Below are 22,715 nucleotides of genomic sequence, written 5' to 3' on the forward strand. Positions count from 1 at the left end.
ATTGTAAATTTATCATTTGACCTAGCAATTCCACTGCGAGGTATATACTCAAGAGCAACGAAAAAGCACAAAAACTTGTCCACACAAAAACTTGTACGCGAATGTTCACCGCAGCATTACTCATAGAAGCCACAAAGTGGAAAAAACTCAAATATCTGGGTGGGTAGTATTTCTACACAATGGAATATTATTTGACAATAAAAAGGAATAAAGTACTACAACATGGATGAAACTTAAAAACATTATGCTAAGTGCAAGAAGTCAGTCACAGAAGACTACATATTGTAAAATTCCATTTATATGAAATGTTCAGAATAGGCCAATCTAGAGAGACAGAAAATAGATTACTGATTGCCTAGGGCTGGGGATGGGGAGGGGCAATACGGAGAGAGCCTGCTAACGGGTATGGTGTTTCTTTTTGGTGTGATAAAAATGTCCTAAGATTGATTGTAGTGATGGTTGCACAACTCTGAATATACTACCAACCACTGAATTGTATGCTTCAAACGGGTGAATTGCAGAGTAAGTGAATTATGTGCCAGTAAACCTATTAAAAATGTATAGCAGTAATATGAAGAATGTCTGTATAATAGACATTGTCTTCTTTGTATTCCACTATTGTTAATATTTGACTTTTTTAATTTGAAAAAAGTATGCTCTATTCTTGGAAACATCCTTTTGATATATTATGTTCTGTCTCTGCCAATTGTGAAGTGCTATTATTAATAAAAATTAATTATGTTACCTACCTATGAGTAGCTGACATTAGACGGTGCTTAAGAGCAGACAGGCCTTATTCCTGTCCTCCATGTGAAACATAACTTTTTGAGCAGAGTAAGGTTTTTTTTTTTTTTTTTTTTTTTGCTTAGAATAGGAAGGCATAGACATATTCAATTTTAGTAAAATAATCTTACAGACTATCTGTGGGGACCTTTTTGATGTGAAATTAAATTGTGGCACAGACAGAGATTTTATTACATTTACATGGACCCATAAAATAACTTTTATGGTTCCCAGTGGTGCAAATCCTCCTTAATTTTGTTAATTATTTCCCCCCAGTTATCCTTAGCCATGTCTGCTAATTCAGTATTGATCTTGATACTAAGATATGTTATGGTCTTAGAAATTCACTTGAGTCCCCACTGATGAAAAGAACTAAGGAAGCAGATCTTACCCGAGGTAATGTTTTGGATAGATTCCAATTAATATTATAGCTGAGGATGACGATGTCCTTCCTCCCAATGTTCTGACTTGTTCTTCAGAGCTGGGTTTATAAGCCAGAATAGGATGTTAGGGACTGTCCCAGAAAAATCTGAGGGGGAGATGGTTTCGCACCTGCACTCTGGTATGCTCATCCTGCTTTCGTTATGCGCTCCCTCCCACATGAACCTGGAAAATGATCTGTTATTCTGCTTGTTTCTATTTTTTTCTGTATTAATGCTTCCCAATTAACCTATTCACACTTCAATTGGAATTTTCTGAGGGAAAGGTCTTAAATAAGCTGTTCTTAACTGCACTATTCAGCAAGTAATTTGTTACTATTCATAGTTATATTACTGATGTTTTTAAATGATTTGCTTTAAAAACTAATAATAAACAAGACCATGTTCAAGGTTACCTTCTCACTCTCAGTTGCCTCTGGGTATGATTTGGAGTGGGGAAGGGTGCAGTTACCCCTAACACAGTGGGAATTGGATATAATCCTCTGTCCAGAGGGAGTCACATTGGTCAAAGGACCTTCCTAGTTGGCTCATTTCACTTTACCAAGCATTTGCGGAATGCCTACTATGTACAAAGCATTAATCGGATACGAGTTGCTTTTTCAAACTAAAACTTCAATGTACCTTCAATTTCTGGGTCATCCAATTAATTCTAACATGTTAAAGGACTTTCTGTTTTATGATACATAATTATATAACGTAGGCCTCTTGTGAATCTTAATTCTTTCATTAACTTACCTCATTTAACTTATTAGATACCCATTTATAGCTTTGTAAAATGTACTGTACTTAAAAGTAATAACTGCAGCCCTTTAAAATATTTTAAAATTCATTTTTTTTCATTAAAAATCAAACTAATTTCTTCTTCCCCTGTCTATTATTTTGAAATATTGAGGTTATGCTCCTCAGATTCTTTTGTCTTGTTTCTTTCTCTCTCATATTATCAGGTCTCAAAGGGCACCCCATGGTGTAACGTGGAACACACTCCTGATTCACAGTCTTGGACTCTGGTTGATGATGTAACAATGAACCTGCTTAATACTCCCTCTCTCTCCAGGTTGCAAGGGTAATTAAGTGGTGTGCGTGTCTGTGTGTAGTGTGCGTGTGTGTGTGTGTGTGTGTCTGTGTGTGTGTGAGAGAGAGAGAGCGCGGGAGAGGGAGAGAGACATGGGGTGGGGTGTGTTGCCTTGACGAAAGTTAAACCCCAGGATGTTTTGTGAAGTCAGCAAAATCTGCCTCTTTCTTCATGAGTTTCACCCTTTTCCGTCCTGGGTGATACCTTCTGATCCCCACTTCAGTCACCTGTGGTTGTCTTCCTTATTCTCCTATTAAAATACTCTCAAATACTCCACTTATACAAATGTATATGGAAAAACACTTTGGAATTATTTTACATATTTACATTTAATAAGCAAGTATTCTTTAAATACCTTTCTGCTCAATAAACCATTCCAAAACTTAGTGGTTTGAGACACAAAAAATTACCTTTCACGGTTCTACAATCTGGGACAGGCTCAGCAGGGTGGTTCTCCAACTCCATGTGGTGTCTGCTGGGACTGGAAAGTCTAAGAAGGCTTCTTGCTCACGTACCAGGTGCCTCCAGAGGGATGGCTGAAACAGCATGGTGTTCCTCACAGCATGGTGTTCTTACAGTGACTGGACATCTTGCATAGTAGCTGGCTTCTCATTGGGAGCAGGCATGAGCTGCTAGTCCTCCTAAAGGCTAAGGGGTGGACTTATCCGAACAACAGCTTCACCCAAGCAATTCCCAAGGCCAGCCCAGGTTCAAAGGCAGGAGAAATAAACTCCATCTCTTGACTGGATGACTGGCGTACATGTACTGGACAGGGAGGAACAACTGGGAACAGCTGTCTTGCATAACGTACAAAATTAATATACAACAGGGTACAGGGTGTGAAGTATGTTTTTTGACAGCCCCATCCCTGAGACACTGTTATGCTTAAGTATGCTTTCAGAGATATTCTATACATCAATAAGCATAAGCTTTGTGTATATGTGTGTATGTATATATAAACTATATAAAACACATTATTGATATATATGTGTGTGTATGTATATATATATATATATATATATATATATATATATATATATCCCAATGTCCTGTGCCCATATTATTATTATTTTTTTAACTTTTTTTAAATATGAAATTTATTGTCAAATTGGTTTCCACAGAACACCCAGTGCTCATCCCAACAGGTGCCCTCCTCAATGCCCATCAGCCACTTTCCCCTCCCTCCCACCCACCCCCCCATCAACCCTCAGTTTACTCTCAGTTTTTAAGAGTCTCTTATGGTTTGGCTCCATGCTTTACCTTTTAATTTAATCATACATCTAGAGTTAGTTCTGTTTTATGTAATTGCTACAAATATTCCTTCGGTGGATATTTAGCTGTTTCTCATCTCTTGTTATTAACAACACTATTTCAGGGAATATCACTGCGTGTGTGTGTGTGTGTGTGTGTATAAATATGCACATACGGGTATATATATAGATTTCTAAAATGTAAGTTTGTCAGAAAGAAACATTCCTGTAAGAAGAATTGCTGGCCCAAATAATATATGCATGTACAATGTTATTAGGTCAACAACAGTAAAGCAGGGAGGAACCTCTAAGTCAGTGGTTCTCCAATTGGGGGCGTGTGGGTGTGGAAAGCCTTGTCCACCATAGGAGACCCCTCCGTGCCTCCAAGTGACACCAGCCCAGCCACCAGTAGTTGCAATAATACTCCCTTGTCTCGCTGAAAACCACTGTCGGAGACCAACTGCCTCATTTGGCAGGTGAGCATCCTGCAGCTCTGAGTGCCTGGCTTGCCCGTAGGTGCCCCACTCACACTGTGAACAAATTGGTCTCCTCCCAAGTCTCCTAGCAAATGAGCAGTCAATGCAGGGCCACCTTGGTACAGATCAAGTTTGCCCAGTGAACGTCCTATGAAGCACTAGAACCCCTACAGTCTCCCCGCTCTACAAAACAGAAAAAGATTCTGTCACCGAGCTTGTCTAGGAGTGCTGCCAATTCCACACCCCCATTCACAATCAACAAGGGCAAACAGACCCGGGAACTTGCCTCCAAAAAACTTGTTTGATATTGGTATTGACAGAATGGATTTAACTACCTGCTTCCTGAATGAATTTGACTACCACACCCTGGCTTTCGAATACCCATTTTGCTAACTGCTTATGGAACTAAGTTTTCTGAGAAACAGTCTTTGGGAAAGGGTGACGTACAAGAAAGTTGCTGTACTAGGAGGCTGGCTCTGCCCTCAACCAAATGAAATCTTGAACAGGTTCAAAAAATCTCTCTGGACCCTGGGCAGTGGAATTGTCTCATTTATTATTTATTTATTTAATCCTTCCACCAGGGAGGAGGTCCCCTTTTACTTTTCCTTACTGTAGTCAAGGCAGTATGTTGTGTCTGACAGGGGACACTGAGGTTCAATCTGCTTATTTGTCCCTTTGAATTCTGATTTAATCTGTTCTTCAGCTTAGTGTATTCTAGTGAAAGTAGATATGAGGGGTCCAGCTGGGCTTTTTGCTTCAGTGTTCCTGCTGCCCATTACCCTGACCACCCCCTCCCGATTCACTCCCACTTTCAGATAAGAGAAAAAGCCAGGGAGTTGGGCAGGAACCAGGCTGACCTCAGACATGCACGTAGCAGGAGACGAATACCTCTAACCCTGTATCTTTGCCACTTCTTCTCTGGATAGGCCATAAACAAATTCTGTGCTCAGGGAAAAATGATCTGGTATTCTTATATCAAATTCATATTACCTTTACAAATGAGAACCGATCTTCAAAGCAGGTGTACTGTGATTTGTTTTGACTCTTTACTGCCTCCAACTGAGATGTTTTACATATACTAATCTAAAGACAATGAATCCTGAGCTGACTTCATGAGTGTAAGTTATTCCAGCCCTGAAGTGAAGGGGCTGCTATGTGTCAGAACACACAGATGCATAGGCAACCAAGAGCTATCTAGCTAAATATCTTTTTTTATTAATCGGAGCTTCGGAGGTAAAATCTCCTTCTCAGGGACATCAAGGTGATTTGTGACACTCTCCGCACACCTTTAGATTCACAAACCAATGAGTACATCACACCAATCTCTCGTTTTCTCATCAGTGGCAGACATAAAACACAGGTAATCTTCATTTTACTCAGATGTTTCAATTAACTGTGAAAACCCCTTGGCTTATATTATAGAAGCATTTGTGAGTATTTCATTTTCTTTCAGTTTAAGCATCAACTAGAACATACACTTAAAATCTTGTTACATTTCTTTTAGAAATTGGTACAATTAAATGGTTGAGCTGACTGTAAGAAAGACAGAAACAATGAATCATAAGGACACCTGAGATCTACCTTTTAGCTGTCTTCCCAGGTGTTAGATTCACAGTTTAGGAAGGCAGGATCTGTTTTTTATGTTCACCGAGAACACAGAGGCCTGAAAATGGGAAATTCAAACACGTTTCTTTGCTAAGAATTCACCTCTTTGCACACCTCTAAATATGCTTCCCTTGTCTTTTTCTCATCCCTAGCCCATGCAGCAAGCACAGACATTTAGCGAAATTGTCTAAGTTAACCCACAAGATATTTACAATCTTTTAAAACTCTTTTTAAAAAGAATCTTATGTTTATTAAAACAACAACACACATCAAATTTCTATTCTCTTGTGGACAGTTTGAGAACTCATGAGCTTCAGATTGTTTTGTTTGTTTTGTTTCCTGAGCTTCGAAAATGTGATGAATCTTTACATCTTTAAATTATTTTCTTAAGTTTCGCATTGCCTCTGGAACTAGTAGAAGCAGAGGACATTAAGTTAAATAAGTGTTAATTTTGTCATGGTGACTGCAAACAAATGGCTTTAATTGAATTAGGTGTTATTTGCTTTTGTTTTTGTTTGTTTTTTAAACTGAATTGAGGGAAACAATTGGTTACTTTAGCATCACAGAGATTAAATTTAGAAAACTGTATTAAACATTACACCAATTACATCTCTTGGAAATTTGCACATGACCATGGCTTAATAAATACAATTTTGTTGACAGTTTGCGAGTACAGCATCCCAAACAGTAGGTGATAATAATGGTTCAGACTAGCTCCAATTCTTACAGCTCTTCTAAAATCAACTGTGATAGAGCAGTGAGAGGTGCCACTTCCCCTTGCTGTCATTATGAAGATGTAATTCTGTTACAATTATTTAATCCCAAAGGCATTATTACACCTGTTCAGCAGTTTTCAACCATTCACTAAAATGATGTACAACTCCACTGTGATAAATCTCAGAGTGGTTTTTTTATTAAAGTTTCTTTAAAAGTATATGGCTGGAGGCGGATGAATTTAAATAAATGTTTGGAGAAACTACAAAAATAATTATATAAGGAAGGTGTTGTCTCACAATACGCTCTTTCACTTGTCTGAACTCTGCATAACCTTGAGATATGGTTACGGGATTTTTAAAAATCACTTATATCATGTAGATCAGACCAAAGGGTAATAGATTCATAGAATGTAAGCACCAGGAGGGAACTTAAAGAATGTATCGTTCAATGGCTCTCAAAATTTGGCATGAATTTTGAGAGATTCACCTGCAGGGATTGTTAAAAGATTGCTCATCACCACCTCCAGAGGCTCGGGTTCAGTGGCTATAGGCAGACTGAGAATTTGCATTTCTCGTGAATTCCCAGGTGATGTTGATGCTGCTGGCCCAGGGACCCCACTTTGTGAATTGATCTAACTCACTGTACAAAGAAGGAGGCCAGCACCCAGACAGATAAACCAATCTGTCCAGCACAAGAAAGGGAAAGGCAGGAGCCTGGAACCTGCACCCAAACTCCTCGGATAAGACTGTGCTGGCATTGGAGAAACACCCCTCACCACACCGGCATGGCTGGGGCATGGAGAAGGCAGTGCCTAATAGTCATGGCTACAAACAAGCTTAGCAGTCTGGCAACAGCAGACATCTTAGAGTAATGACAGAATGGAGTGTCAGATATACACAAAGGGCACAAAGGAACTAGAAAGTTGAAGTCAAATACTATTTGAAGTTGCAAGAAAGTGAGTGATCACCATGGGGAGAAGAAATTGGTTACAACTACTTGGATGCTCAGGTTGCCTGGGTGGCTCAGTTAGTTAAACGTCTGATTTCATGATCAGCTGATTTCAGCTGAGGTCATGATCTTGTGGTTCCTGAGATGGACCCTCATAGTGGGCCCTGTGCTGACAGCATGGAACCTGCCTCAGATTCTCTTTCTCCCTCTCTCTCTCTGCCCCTCCCCTGTTCGTGCTTTCTCTTTCTCTCAAAATAAATAAGCTTTTGTTTCTTTAAAGAACTACTTGGACACTCAAGAGTATCTCAAAAAGAATGCTTATTTCCTCTACCCCAACAAAACCTGTCCTTCCTCGTTTCAGGAAGCCACACACTACCTATGTAGGGAATCAAGATCAAGACCTCAAAGTCAACCTGTTCCCTCTTCTCCCTCACCTCACACATTGAATCCATCAGCAATCCTGCCATTTCCCTCCAAAACATATCTCAAATCCACCTACTTCTCTATCTTCACAAGTACCTCCACCTCAAGCCACCATCATCTCTCTGGAGTATCTGTAGTAGTTTCCTAACTGGTCTCCCCACTTCCAGTCTTGGCCTTCTATAATTCATTCTCCACCCCTCACAGCCAAAGTGATCTTTTACAACAAATATGATCTCACCACTTCCATGTTAAAACTCTCCAACGGCTTTCTATTGCATCTAGATAATATCTATGCTTTACCACAATACTACAAAGCCCTACATGATCTGGCCTCTGCTTACCTCTGTGACCTCAACTCCTTTCACTCCCTGACTTCTCATCAACTCCAGTCACAATTTTCTATCTGTTCTGAGGACACACCAAGAACAATCCTGTAGGAAGGCCTTTATGCTAACAATTTCTGCTGCCTGGGATGTTCTTCCCTCCACCAATCTTTACCTGGTTTGACCTCTTGTTGGCTAAATTATGGCTTAAACGTCACCTAGTCACAGATATCTTCTTTTTAGACCTCATCAATCTCTGAAGTTCTGTTTTATTGGTCTATATTTTTACTGTTTACCCTCTTCTACCAAATACAAGCATTAGTAAATAAATCTAAGCTTTATTTGTCTGGTTCATTGTCATATTCCTGGTGTTAGTTCAGTTAGTACAGAGCACATAGTAAGTGCTTAATAAAATTTCCTGCATGAACACCAGGACTCTCGTGACAGGGATAGGAATTCCTTCCTGGAAAGGCACTGGCAAGAAGGCAGAGCCTAGACTCAGTGAACAAGAGGGACAACCATTCACTAGACCAGAAGGATTAGGTGAGCTGTGGAACTTAGGAACAAGACAGAAACCTTGTTAGTAAGACTGGATTCAAAATCTGGTTAATAGTTGGGAAAACAAACAAAAAACAAACAAATAAAACTGAGTTAATAGACGAACATGCTACTGAAGCAATAAGGTCAATTTCCCCAATGTCATTTCACTGAAAGCCACATTTACTTCTTTTCTTCAACTATTTGAAATTGACTTAATTCTGTCTTCATAAGGACATTTGAGAGGCTTAAATCATCTCTGTCCATGTGCTGATCCTGGAGCTAGAGTTGGGGAAAGAATGAGGGAGAGGTTGAAGGGTATAAGAATTTATATAAAACATATTTGCTAAAGATGAAGAATTCTTATGAATGTATTATTCACTTCTCTATCATTAATAAGAATGCATATGTGGGAATTTTTAAAACTCCAAGTATATTCAAGAATATATTTTTCATAAATATATTTAAAAGCAAAATAGATCTATAAGAAAAACGTTATAAAAAATGGGAAAAATATGTTCATTGTTGGCAGCTGCCATCTTGATTTTCTTCTTCTCTTTGTCAGTTATTTTGCTTTCATCAGATAGTTGTGTCCTCTTTTCAGTGACTCTCTGTCCCTGAGTTTTCCAATATTCCTCTAGAATATACTGTTATTGTAGTGTCTTGTTATACTTTTTATCTATTTATTTATTTTCAGAGAGACAGTGACAGTGTGAGTGGGGGAAGGGGCCGAGAGAGAGGAAGAGAGAGAATCCCAAGCAGGCTCCCCTCTGTCAGCACAGAGCCCGATGCAGGGCTTGATCTCACTAACTGTGAGATAGTTACCTGAACCAAAACCAAGAGTCAGAAGCTTATGCAACTGAGCCACCCAGCTGTCCCTGCCTTTTTATACTTTTAATTCTTAAACTGCTTAGTCAAGATTCTCAAAGTCCTTGTGAATAAAAGTACTATTTTGTTCATAGGTAACCCAAGACCCAGCAAATCAGAAAGTTGATCGAAGCCACTGAGCCAAATACTCTTCAAATGTGAGTTAGGAGAGGCCAACACAGAACATGTGGTCATTGCTTTACTGCCATTTCAGGATGCCATTGAAGAGCCTTGCTAGGATAGGAATGCAGTTGGCAGCATTATTCTTCAAATAGTCTGATTGGAAACTCTGATGCCATGTTTAAAGCAACTGCTATTGTGGTTGCTGCTGCCCACAGGGTGGAAGGAAGTTTCTCTGCTCTGAGTACTCTGGAAAAGGTACTTGGGATGGAGGTGGGACCAAACCCCAAGGAAGTGAGCAGCAAAAATAAAACTGACCCCATATAGTACAAACACGTTCAGTTCTAATGACAGTTCATGTGCTCTATACTCTGTGTTTATAATGAGACACTAATTCATAGTTAATGTCCCATAATTAAAAGTCCACCTTGGTTACATACATGACAGACTATCTGAAAATATATCTGCTCTTGCATCTTAAGGAAGGACGATTTAGACTTTTGTTCCGTTTCCACAAAGGGAATTTCCTTTAGAAATCCTAAATATATGTTCCTATATATAGATTTGCAGGATTTAGGGGTCTCCATCTGAAATGACTTGATTGACTAGGTCAGTGTGATTGTATGGGGGGGGGGGGGGTTTGCACCTTCTCTTTTTGGTCATTTCAGTAGTTCTGACCAATTTGCCAGAGATGGGAAAGGAGAGGTAAAGGAAAAACAGCGAAACCTAAGATTTCCGTTTGTTCTAATGTTTAAAGTGTTGGTAAAAGTTTAGCGTATGAAAAATAAAAGTTTAGCATATGGGTTGTCATGTGCATTTGTCATGAACGTAGTTATACCTGTCTAAAGATGGGCATACCAAAGCGACTTGAAAGCAGAACATTGTGTAAATGTGTGCATTGTGATTGTAAGAGAAAAACTGGTTTCAAACATATTAATGGTTTTTTGTAGGAATTTGAGAAAAAGTGACTTGATCTTCCCTCAGTTAATTTTTTTGTCATTGGTGATGAGTGAATAAAAACTCTGATGGTGGGGTGCCCGGCTGGCTCAGGAGGTAGAGGAGGCGACTCGATCTTGGGGTTATAAGTTCGAGCCCCCATGTTGGGTGTAGAGATTACTTAAAAATAAATTTTTAAAAATGTTCATTACAAAAAAAAAAAAAAGAACTCTGATGGCATGACTCACAGCAAACAAGGACTAAAGACGCCTATTTCTAAGGAAGAGGGACGTGTGAACCTTCCAAAAATGTATGGAAAATTTCCATGACTGTGAATATGTGCACTTTCCTGAGGAGGAAGTATATAACTTTCATCAGATCCTCAAAGGAATCTATTGCTCATAAAGGCCAAGCACTCAACAATACTTGTTTATGGTAGTAACCCAAAGTTATGATCTGGATGATTGGGGCACCTAGACTCACATGAAGTCACTGATAGGGAGCCTAGTTGAATGAATGGCTTTCTTGGGGTGTACAAACCAATGGCAGTGGATTCTGACATAAAGGAAGATCTGGGACATTGTGTTTTAGGCTGCATCCTTTCCCCAATGGCAGAGATTTATGAGGGCAGGTATGACAGCCAGGCTTTTGTTCACTGAATTGAGGTGGGAAGAAGACCAATACATTGACTAGAAAAACACTAAAAAGATTAATTGAAGCAGAGCCTCCAATTGACATCAGACAACAAAGAGAAGTGGTCAGGGCAACCCAGCAGGCAGCGTTTTGAGTGTAGGCCTTATATTGCTCTCAAGAGACATATCAGCAAGTGGAAACAAACCTCACAAAAATGCAACTGGCCTCAACCAGCAGATAAGTCCTTGATATGTGGACCCAGTGAAGAACTACAAAGGACTCCAGAAAGAACTGTAGGACCCAGAGCAATCTTCACAGAAGCAGATTTCTGCAGATACATATGGACAGTTATTATTTAAAGGTACTCTTCAAAGCTCTTGGGATAAGAAGATGAATAAGACATTCTTTTTCTTAAATAAGAATTTAAGCAACAAGAAAAAAGACAATGCTGGTGCACACCTTGTTTTGTACAACAGATGAGTCCCCAGAAAGCTGTTTTTAAAGAGAAAGATTACAGATCAAAGTACTGCATATGTTAAATGCAACAGGGGGGCGCCTGGGTGTCGCAGTCCGACTCTTGATTTCAGCTCAAGTCATGATCTCATGGTTCGTGGGATCAAGCCCCGAGTTGCACTCTGCACTGACAGCACAGAGCCTCCTTGGAATTCTCTCTCTCCTCTTTCTCTGCCCCTCCCCTGCTCACATGCACGCATGCACACACACACACACTCTCTCTTTCTCAAAATAAATACATTTTAAAAATAGACAAATGCAATAGGAAGATGAGGAAGCTTGAGGCCAATTCTCCTGTAGGGAAGAAATTATTCTTTTTTGAAATGCTAATGATGACATCCTTTCATCTATGTTGTCAATATAGACTGCCACAGCTATGATTTTCTTAAATCAGCGTATACCCATACCCATAATATGTGCATATATATGCATAGAGATTCATCACTATATCCTTAACATTAATTTTCATGTAATTTAAGGACCTGCACTTTCTACTTTGTGAATCTTTCTGTCCTGTAAAGGAAACGAGTTCACTCAACTACACACTATCAAGCCGACAGGTAATCAATCAGTGATCACACATATCAGTTCCAGCTGAGCTCCCGTCTATTGCTAAGATGGTTACAATAACCTCTAACTGTTCCATGTAAGTAGAAATGGCCTCTTAGACGTCTACACCAAAGGTTCAGACAAGGAGGATCAACCCGCCAGTCGCAGTAGCATTGCTTTTTTTCAAATGTGTCTTTGTCAGCAGTATTTTTAAACATGGGCCCTATCCTGTACTATATTTTACTGTTAAAAGCATCTTTATTCTCCAGTTTCAGGGATAAAAGGCAATTTTTAAAATGTCATGATGGGAAGTAATTTTTCAAGGTTTTCATGACAGCACATAAAATTAGATTAAAAAATATCCAAAATTAGGCCTTGTTCATCAAGATTGGACTTTAATCTGTGTTTCAGGACATCTGGGCAAAACTCTCCTCCTACCAATATTGTTAAGTTGACTGAAGAAATATTTTCGGCTTTTACAGAAAGCAGTAATTTACAAACTCACGCACAAATGCCTTCATTTAAAAGTTATAATTAGCCGGCTTCCCTAATCTTGCCTTTTGAGCAGTTCTCACACAAGAACCTTATTATTATCTGGAATGTCAAGTTCCAAAATGCTGTGGGAGTGGGTTTCACAGGGTTTTACCCATTGCCAGCTGGAGAGATGCCTGTCATATAGTTACTGGGGTATTGTCCCACAGAAGGAGACTCCCCAGAACCCTATTTCCTTCTTAGGTATATGTCAACAGCTGCTGGTGGCATTCAGATCAGGGTGTACTTAATAAAAGAAATAGAAAGAAATGTTTCCCCTTTTCAGTGAGAAGATGGATAATCCAAGGATAACATTCATTAGGATTTTGGAGTAGGAAATCTCATCATCAAAGTCACGCTTTTCAAAAATGCATGTGCATATGGTTGAGGGGAGGGGTCCTATACATTTTAAAAAAATCATCTCTATATGTGATTTTCCTCAATTCTTACTATGTGAGATAGAAGACCAGACAAACAGAAAGCTTGATTCCTACCTCAAAGACGGGGGAGGCGAAATAGGAAAGTCAGAATCCATGCCCGGTGTTTGGCTCACATGGCCACTAATTGTGGATCTTCTGAGCTTTACTTTGTATGGTTTATAGATGAATAGGGGTAATAATAATGGCCCTATATAATAGGATGGTTTAGGGATCAAATAAAATAACACGGGTAAAGAGTTTAGCAAGCCCCTGCACATAGCAAGTCCTTAATGATATATTTTTATGTAGGAAAAGCTTGAGATCGCTGAAAAGCATATAATAGCACACACAAATTAATGTAACAGAAATTCTAAAGTTTCAAGAGATGTAAACAAAATATGTGAAACGATGCAGAGAAGATGCTATTTAAATACTATTTAAGCCAGAGTAGGAGAGCAGAGAGCAGAGTGGTTTCAGGAATATTGTACTGACAGCTGTTTGGGGTCAACTGATGCATCACTACTGACTTACTTAGGATCATGCTTCAGAAATTTGGGCCTAAGATGAAGAAATCCCAGCCTAGAGGAGTGATTGTGAACATACAAAGTGAAGGCATCACCAACATTGATGAGAAAGAAACATTCTTTAAATCAAAGGAATTTTCTCTCATAAATGGGAAGGCCGCAGTAAGTGGGAATTGCCAGAACCACAATGAGGTAAAGTGGTATATTTTATAAAGATTCTTTTTTTTTCCCCGCTAGGAGCCCAAAGTATTTTCAATTCCAAAAGCGCTGTACTTCTTAAAGTAGGGTTGATGGTATACAGAAATATAGAGAAGTAAATTCTCTGAAGACATCTGATTCCTGCTTATTTCCAACAAAAAGCAGGAAAACATAGTTAAGGAATAAGAGGAAGTAATTCTATCACAAAGGTAGGCATCATGCTAAGCATGAGATTTAGCTCTGAGCTTCCTGGCAGTCAAAGCAAAAGGAAAAACAAATTAGTATGTAGTTTTTCCACTGCAGAAAGAAGGAAGCAAACCAGATCTTCAGGAGCATGAAAACTCTTCCTGGATTTTAAGTCTAAGAAAATGTAATTAAAATTAGCTTGCTCCAAAGTTTAGGAAAGGGGATAAAAAACTTAAACTTCAGACTTCTTTTGAAAAATCTGATGGGCTTAGCCATGTTAAGCTGCCTCTGATCATTTACTCCTTACCTGAGTTCTCAAAAGGATTCAGGCCCATGGGTGAACAGGTTTTGGTAAAATAAATACACACACATTATTAATGATGCATAAATCCTTAAACACATGGCTTACCCAATCCTAGACAGAAATTCGCAGTCTATTAACCCCTTTCTCCAGCTTTAGTGAGTTATGGTCCCTCTCATTTTTAAATTTTTGGATATGGGGGACAATTCCATCAAACGGGAAAGAACAGCTACCACGGAGCTTGCTCCTGACTAGGGCAAAAGGGTGGCCAGAAGGATTAGAGGCTGGCGCTGAGGGGTCCCGTCCACCTTAAAACCCACCGGGGCCTTTCTTCAACAGCTTCCTTCAGCCCAGTTGAATCTCGCGGGAGAGCCAAGTTTCCTTGGAGGGGTAGGGCCAGTTTCCCCGGCCAACAGCTCCTCATCATAGGAAATGCAGGGGACAGGGAGAAGAGGAAAGGCAGCTTTTGTTTTCACACCTCAGCTTCAAGATGGGGTGGAGGTGGGGCGGCAGGACTGCATCTTTTGCAGCCTCTGCGAGCAGCGCTCTGCCGTGGAAATCTAATTTGACACAATAGGTAAATAAAATCAACTGTCATCAGCTCCCATTTTATTTACGGGACGAGGTCAATGTTTTTTAGACATCAAACGAAACAGCTTATTGGAAACGGATTTCAGAACGACTCGATAAAGGCAGTTCTGGAAGTTAGTTTGGTTTTAAATGCCCAAATACAATGCATTACTTGCAAAAATGTCTTTAGCGAGCTTAAGACAATATCTTAGCGAATACATTTGGCAGTCCCGCACCTCACCGGTTCTGGGAACTGGACACCTCCCGGTCCCCTACCATCCCCCCGGGTTCGGGGCTGGGATCGCACCTGGGGCCAGCGGAATGGGGGGCGCGGGCAGGCTGCGCGCTCGCTCCTTTTTTTCGGCTGCGTTCCTGCCTTCCTTTTGTTTGGTTGCCTCCTCTTTCCCCTTGGTTGTTGATTATTAGTATTTTCCTAGTTTTCCAAACTAATAAGTGCCACTATCAGGCAGTTGGAAGCTCTCGGAGGCTGCAGGCTTTGCCGCTCGGCCTTAATTGATATTGAACGAGCTGCTGGTAGACGGGAACAGGGCCGCTGCTGGATAATTTGCAGTTTAATCAGCGTTTGTAATGAGAGCGGCTGATTAGGGCTGTTGGAAATAAAAGAGAGTTACAAGGAACGTCTGTCAGAGTCCGGTGATAATTCAGGACTAATTGTGGTGATTAGCGCAAACTGGATGACTTTGGGCTTTGCTAATGCAAAGAGAAACGTGCAGGCTCCAGCCAGGGACCCCTCGGAGAACAGTGCACTGGCTGCGCGCAACTTTGCTGAGCCATTTTCCTGCGAAGCCCCCAGCGGCTCCGGAGCTGGGTGGGGAGGCCGGTGGACGCCCCCTTCGCGACCGCGGAGCGCGGGGAGGATAGGAGCGGTGGCCCTGCCGCGCCAGCACCTCCCCTGTCCCGGGGCTTTGGGGGGGCCCAGCTGCAGCCCCGTGGACTCCTCTTGCTCTCCCCAACCCACTCTGTCCACCTGACGCCTCCCACCAGTAGTCCTGGGCTCGGGGCTGCAGCCCCCACGCGGCCAGGGAGACACACCCTGCTAGCCCCCGACCCCTAACTCCCGCCTCCACCTGCGCGCGCGCCTCCCTGAGGGGAGCCTCGGAGCTGGCAAGCTTTCCGGACGTCCCTGCTCTACCGCGTCGCCTCCTCCATCCTCTCTTTCTCCCGGTCCTCTAGGCCCTCATCAGACTCTGCGAGAAAAATGTTCTGCCCCTCCCCCCACTCCCCCAAACCGCTGCCCCGGTGGGTGTCCCGAAGCCTGTGACACCCAGAGCGGCAGAACCTTCGAGTGCGCCGGGGAGAAGAGAACCACCGCTTATAAACGGCTGGAGTTCTCATTATTGAGGAGTTTCATAACTCTTTAATTCATTTTTAATGATGGCAATAAACATGGTAGTCATTTTGGAACAATAGCTAAAAATCATAGGGCCATTACTGTCCATTAAAACAGTGTTTACAGTTCAATGGAGGTTCACGTGCCCCGTAGTCATTCATATTAGCCAAAGGAGAGATTTATAGGTCGGAAGAACCGTTCTCTTTTTATTCTTTATATAACATAAAGCTTACTGAGCAAAACTGTAAAAAAAAAAAAAAAAAAAAAAGTTCACTTGCCTTTTAATCGTGTGAATAGGGATTTAAAAAGGAGATGTTGTCTGGCGCCTGGTTTCTATTTGATCAATAAATCATCAAGTGCTTTAAGTGCTTTATTCACTATCAAATTAAATGAAAAATACTTTAACCTGTGTCCCCGGTGTCCACAGATAAAGCTAATAATATTTTCTGTTATGTTTCCACTTAGGCATTTAACACTCAGAAAAATCTACTATGTCTCATACTCTTTCTCTATTTTATAAAACACCATGTATTTACCTCGCACACCTAAAGACATAGGGAATTCTCACCATCAAGGAAGACCATAGTGTTTCCAGAAGAAGCTAGGATACTAGAATTTCAGTAACCAGCCCCAACTAATATGGCTACATCTTAAAGATCAAGGTGGAGGTGCAAGAATTCAGGTCCCACAGGCCCAGAAGGCTGGCTCTTGCCAGCTCTGTTACAGGCTTGAAATAACCTTTTACCTGTTTGCCCTTTTCTCTTTGATTCCAACTCTTAATACAATAATAAATCTAAACAATAGGCCCAAAGGGACAAATCTCTATTATTTCCCAGATTTTCCTGTCCTAGATTAGATATCATCTAATAAGATATATTTTATACATAGACCTTCCCTGCCTGGCTGGCTGGTCCCTTCCTCTACCTAGAACCATAACTACAAGGACTGTATTTTAGGATAAGAGAATTAAAATATAGTTTAGATACCAAGCCATGTTATTTCACCTTTCACAAAAGAAAGCATTTCCCTTAGTGTGTACATTTTGGAAAGAGTTTTTGTTTTTTGCTTTTCTTTAATGCCTGGGGTAACCTAACTCTGGCTTGTAAAAAAAAAAAATGCAATCGAATGATATTTGTGAAGTTTAATTGCTAACTTAGCAGCTCGGTCACACCTCCCAACCCATTAGATGATGAAATCTCACCTGGTTAACGGATACAGCACTGTGGCCTCAATGGCGAATGCCTGATTATACAGCCAAGCTGCTAATTTACCAAACCCCCCGACCAGGGAGGCCTGGACGGCCACCACTCACTGTATTCATGCGGTAGCTAAGAGAAGGAACCGTATTCCCTGAGCCGCTTTCCAGCTACCCGCAGAATGAGAAATGTAAAATTAGTGGAGGTGTGTGCATGAAGGGAGCCGAGCAATTAGCAAGGCGCGGGCGCCCGCTGGCCCGGAGGGGGTCGGGGAGGGCGAGTGGGGAGACCAGGGCACGAGGGCAAAGGGCTCCCCTCCTCGCAGCCTTCGGTCTGCAGGCCCCAGCGGCGGCGAGGTCAACGCCTGTGCAGCAGCCCCCGCTGCTACAACGCCCAGTTAAGAACAATGCGGCTTTCTACCAGCCCTTTGCACTGTGCGCCTATCCGCGAATTAATACCAACCCGGGCTCCAGACCCACGCCCTGGAGCTCACACACACTTTGTCTTTCTGTTTCTTTCCAGTTTGGCCCAGCAAAATCATGTTAAATATCCAAAACGCAGGAAACTCAGCAACTGGTAGCATCTCCAACAACAGGCCTCCTAGGTACTGGACACGGATTTTAGAAGGAGGGGGTCGAGAGCCCAGAGTCCCCCTATCTAGTATCCCATCTGCAAACTCTCCTCTCTCCCACCTCCCAGCTCCTAGCTCCCAAGCAGCCACCAGCCTTCTTCTCGGTGACTGCAGGACTTGGTTGCTGAGTGAAATGCGAGGCATGCGATCTCGTGTTTCCCTCCGCCCTGGGTGGGGATGCGCATTAACTGGATATTTACAATAGGAGTGTGCGCACGCACCTCTGCCTGCGAGGGCAGGTGTCTTTGTACAGATTCTGTTGGATGCAAGTGGAATTACATGCATTTGTGCAGGTTCCAAAGCCATTTTGCAGCCGGGATGTTGCTCTGAGATTAGATGAGGGGCCAAAGAAGAAAGCCCCTCTATTTAGGGGTTTCACGGCTGCCTTTACTTCCTCTCCTTCCAGCTTCAGGTGGCAAACCCAACCCTTTGCCTTCCTATCCTCTCTTAAAACCAACCAAACAGTTCACAAACCCTTATTTATTTGTTTGTCTGTGGTTATTGCCCATGTTATTAATTGCACCCGGACCTTCCTTGCTCTTTGAGAGAGCAGCGGTATAAATTGGCTCTAATAAATATTAGCCGCTAGATTAGGCGAGGTGAAGCTGGCACCGCGCTCTATTTTCGACCTGTAGCCTCTGCGAAGCCGCCAGTTCTGCGCCAGATTAGCCCCATCCATCCAGTGTCAATGGTTGTCTTGTTGAGAAAATCAGTGAGTAAACAGGGCTGACAGAGAGGGGGCCCAGCTGATTACTCATACAAATAGACTGCAAACTCCTCCAGGAGAAGCTGTTTCCAGAGATGGGTTTCTCGCATTGACAAGGCTGCTTCTCCCAGGATCCTGTGTCCTGCTGTTCCCACTTTGTCCTCCATCAATCACACAATTGTGTCCGGGATGTTTTATAGAGTCACTTAATATCCCTGCCTTCATCTCTATTCACTTAGAGAATCATCTGCCATCAGGGCTAAAGGCTTTCTGCAGGATGGGACTGGCGACACACCCGGGCAACAATAGCTGTGGTGGAAGCAGGACCCCAAGCCCTTTCTGATGCTAATAGAACAGCCCCAGGATGTTCCAGTGCGAGGCGGCCTTTATTGAAATCGGCCATTAGCCCTTTGTCCACTGCATTAAATTATCCCCTGGGCTAGTCCATGATAGGGGTGTGGAGGCCATAATAAGTTTACTTTAAAAAATTTCTTTCTCTCTAAAATGGTTTTGGGATTTGAGAATTGGTTGCAGTGAAAGTCATGCATAAATGCTTTTTCTCTTCTTTATAAGAAAGGGGGAACTATTTTCAGGCTCAAGTACATAGGGTAATTTTGGCCTTTATTCACTTCCTCTATTATTTGCAGTATATTCTGCCCCAGCCCACACCCCCACCTTCTGCCTCAAGCCAACCTGTCCAGTCCAGATAGGGAAGGATTAAGTGAAATTTAGTTTTAGTCCAAAGGTACAGCATCTTTTAAGCAGAGAATTTCCACAACTGAGATGCCACCTGGATACAAAATCACATTTTACGGGGGAATTTTAAAGACAGAAGAAAGAATTACAAGGTATCACTCTTTAAGTGGCTCATCTACAAATTAGATTGCTACACAATTAATCAGAAAGTTAATTAATGAGCAAGTTACTAATTAGGACATTTAAAACCAGTGTGTTTATAGTTTCTTAGTTAAAAAAAAGCTCATGTAGTTAATTGGCCCACACACTGATCTCATAACTGAGAGTGGAGGTTAAAATTCTACAGATGTATTATTTATTATATATAAGTTCTAATTATGTCACCACTGCATTCCATACTCCATAACTGTCAGAATTTACAGTTAATTGGAAAGGTTGGCATTAGGAAAATATAATCAGACTAAAATATGAAAGTCACTAAGTATGTCTACAGGTTTTGAGCATAGATGCATTTACTTTTTTCCTGGGCAGTAACTTCAGGAAGGGTTAGTTCATTTTCTGACTGGTCTCTGGTGAGTTAAAGCTTTCAGAGCTCCCTCTTTATAAACCTCCATAACGTTTATGGTTTACTTGGTAGAAGTAGCTTAGAACTGAAAACTGAGGGACAAAATTAGGTTTTGGAGTTTGAACTCCTAAAGTTTCCGCCTCACTAAGGTGGAGGAATATGTCCAAAAGGTGATCTCTCCCCCCACCCTTTTTTTTTACTCACAGGTTTAAAACTATATTTAGGGGCACCTGGGTGGCGCAGTCGGTTAAGCGTCCGACTTCAGCCAGGTCACGATCTCGCAGTCCGTGAGTTCGAGCCCCGCGTCAGGCTCTGGGCTGATGGCTAGGAGCCTGGAGCCTGTTTCCGATTCTGTGTCTCCCTCTCTCTCTGCCCCTCCCCCGTTCATGCTCTGTCTCTCTCTGTCCCAAAAATAAATTAAAAAAAAAAAAAGTTGATAAAACTATATTTACATTCAAACATGGTTGTCCATTGAGAATTTCTGGAATATTTGCAAAGGACAGATACCAAGTTAATTTCATTAAAAAACAAAGGCACAGTCTGGTGATCTGAACCTTCCCTCTTATACTGTATTTTCCACCTGGTTAGTCTGTAAGGCATTGGCCCTTCTGAGAGGCTAAGGGTCTCTAAGCTCTCCTTTCCATCAAAACCTCCTTGACCACAGCAGTCCAGGCCCTAGGCTACACCTAGGGCTTCGCTGCACTTTGAAAGGGGAGGCAAGTTTTAAAGCTCCTAAAGTGTCCAGGAGCAGAATCCACACGTTCCTCTCCTTTCCACTGTGTCAACCAAAGTGCCAAATCAGCCAAGCCCCTCTGCTGAGACTGTGACTTGGAGGGCCAGCCTCCACTCCCCAACCAGGATCTTCTCTGGAGAGGGTCCTGGGCAGGATGAAGGCAAAGGCCTGCCCCAGAAAATCTATTTTCTTTCCAGGCCCTGGACCTTCCACGTATACCTCAAACAATCCTGACTTTTTCTTTGGGATGGGTACCACTAGTTAACCTGTCTCTAGATGTTCTAGATTCTTCTAAGGAAGAAGGGAGAACCCTGAGGCTGGATAGGGACTCAGACAAAGGCTTTCCAGGGGGAAGTCATGCCCAGTAAGCAAACGGCTTTGATCTTTAGTCACAAGGGAAGGTGGCAACACACACACACACACACACACATACACACACACACACACACACACAGACACACATACACACACTCATATGCAGGTTACCCCAGCGAGAACACACATTGGTAATTTTAATAAAAGAGGTTCCTGTACCACATTATTAGCAATAAATCTACACCATTCTTTGTTGGTTAAAATCATTATGATCATCATCGCTATCATTACTGAACTCATTATTCTTGTGTTACTATCAGAGTAGATTTATGATAATACCCACCATTACGCCTGAGTTAAAGAAGGTGTAAAGGTTTGATTAATAGCTGCTTTCATGTTTTAATACTCGACATTTTCTCACATTTTTTCTAAATAAGGACCATGATAATTACAGGCAGTAATTACTGCTTTCGTTAGGAGTGTGTAATTAGCCACATATGCATTGTTCTTTAAAAAAAAAAAAAAAAAGAGAGAAAGATACAAAGACAAGAAAAGAAAAACGACAGTTTGTGACCAGGGCCACACATTTAGGGTAGGCAGTTTGGCTGGGTCACCATTGGGTGCTTTCACAAAGGGAGAGATGGATATGCAGTTCTGCCCTGTCGCTACCTGCACGGGACAGCGAGATTTTGTTTTGAATGAAACCGGATGAAAGTGGAAATGAAATATTCAGCAAGATTTACAAGGACGGGTTGGTTGCACCTGGAGATATGCAGGTGTCTGACACCCTAAAGGGGCATTCTACAGGCCCAGCCTTAGGAAATGTGGCGCATATCTGTGTGCTCCCGGGTATAAAAATGCCCGGGCCTTGTCTCCTCTCTCCTAGCAGACGCCAGGCCTGTGGCCGGCTTCGCATCAGTCATCCTCTGGCGCTGAATTAGCCCGGGAGCTTCCCCGGCCTCTGGGCTCCCAGACTATCTGTCCCTTAAAGGTTACACGCTGCCGTGCCTCGCTTTGTCTTCCTCGTGCCCTTTCCTGGCAAAAATGGAGACATCACATCCTTGCCCAGCCCCGGCTCAGTATTTATGAAGGTTTTCTGACAAATAGGCAGGCTGGCCACGCATGGGTGACTGCCTTCATTCCGCACTTGGCTTGTTTACATAGGACCAGCACCATTTCCACGGATTAAACAAATCACAGGGAGAAGGAGACATTTATAATCCGCCAACGAGGCCACAAGGCAGTTGGAAAAAAATGTGCTAGTGAATGTGCGCGCGCCACTGTGCAAAGAGAAAACGAATGCCCTGTCCGCCATGCTGACCTTCGGGAGAGGGTGATCCTGGCGATGTGTGTGTTTGTGCCCATGATCGGGGCACGCGTGCAGAGGGGCTGCGTGGATTCGTGTGTCAGGGAGACTCCCGGCTAGAATAATATTAAATTACCCCAGGTTTTCCCCCTCCCGACAAGCACACAAAGGCCAGGAAGGGCAGGAGCGCATTCCCCGACACAGAGTGTAAATGTGCGTGCATGTGACTAGCCCGCGAGACACTGTGCACACTCCACCCTCGCGGGACCCCTACCCAGCAGTTAACCCTTGGCAG

This window comes from Panthera leo, chromosome A1 (genome assembly GCF_018350215.1).
Source record: "Panthera leo isolate Ple1 chromosome A1, P.leo_Ple1_pat1.1, whole genome shotgun sequence".
NCBI classification, from domain to species: Eukaryota; Metazoa; Chordata; class Mammalia; order Carnivora; family Felidae; genus Panthera; species Panthera leo.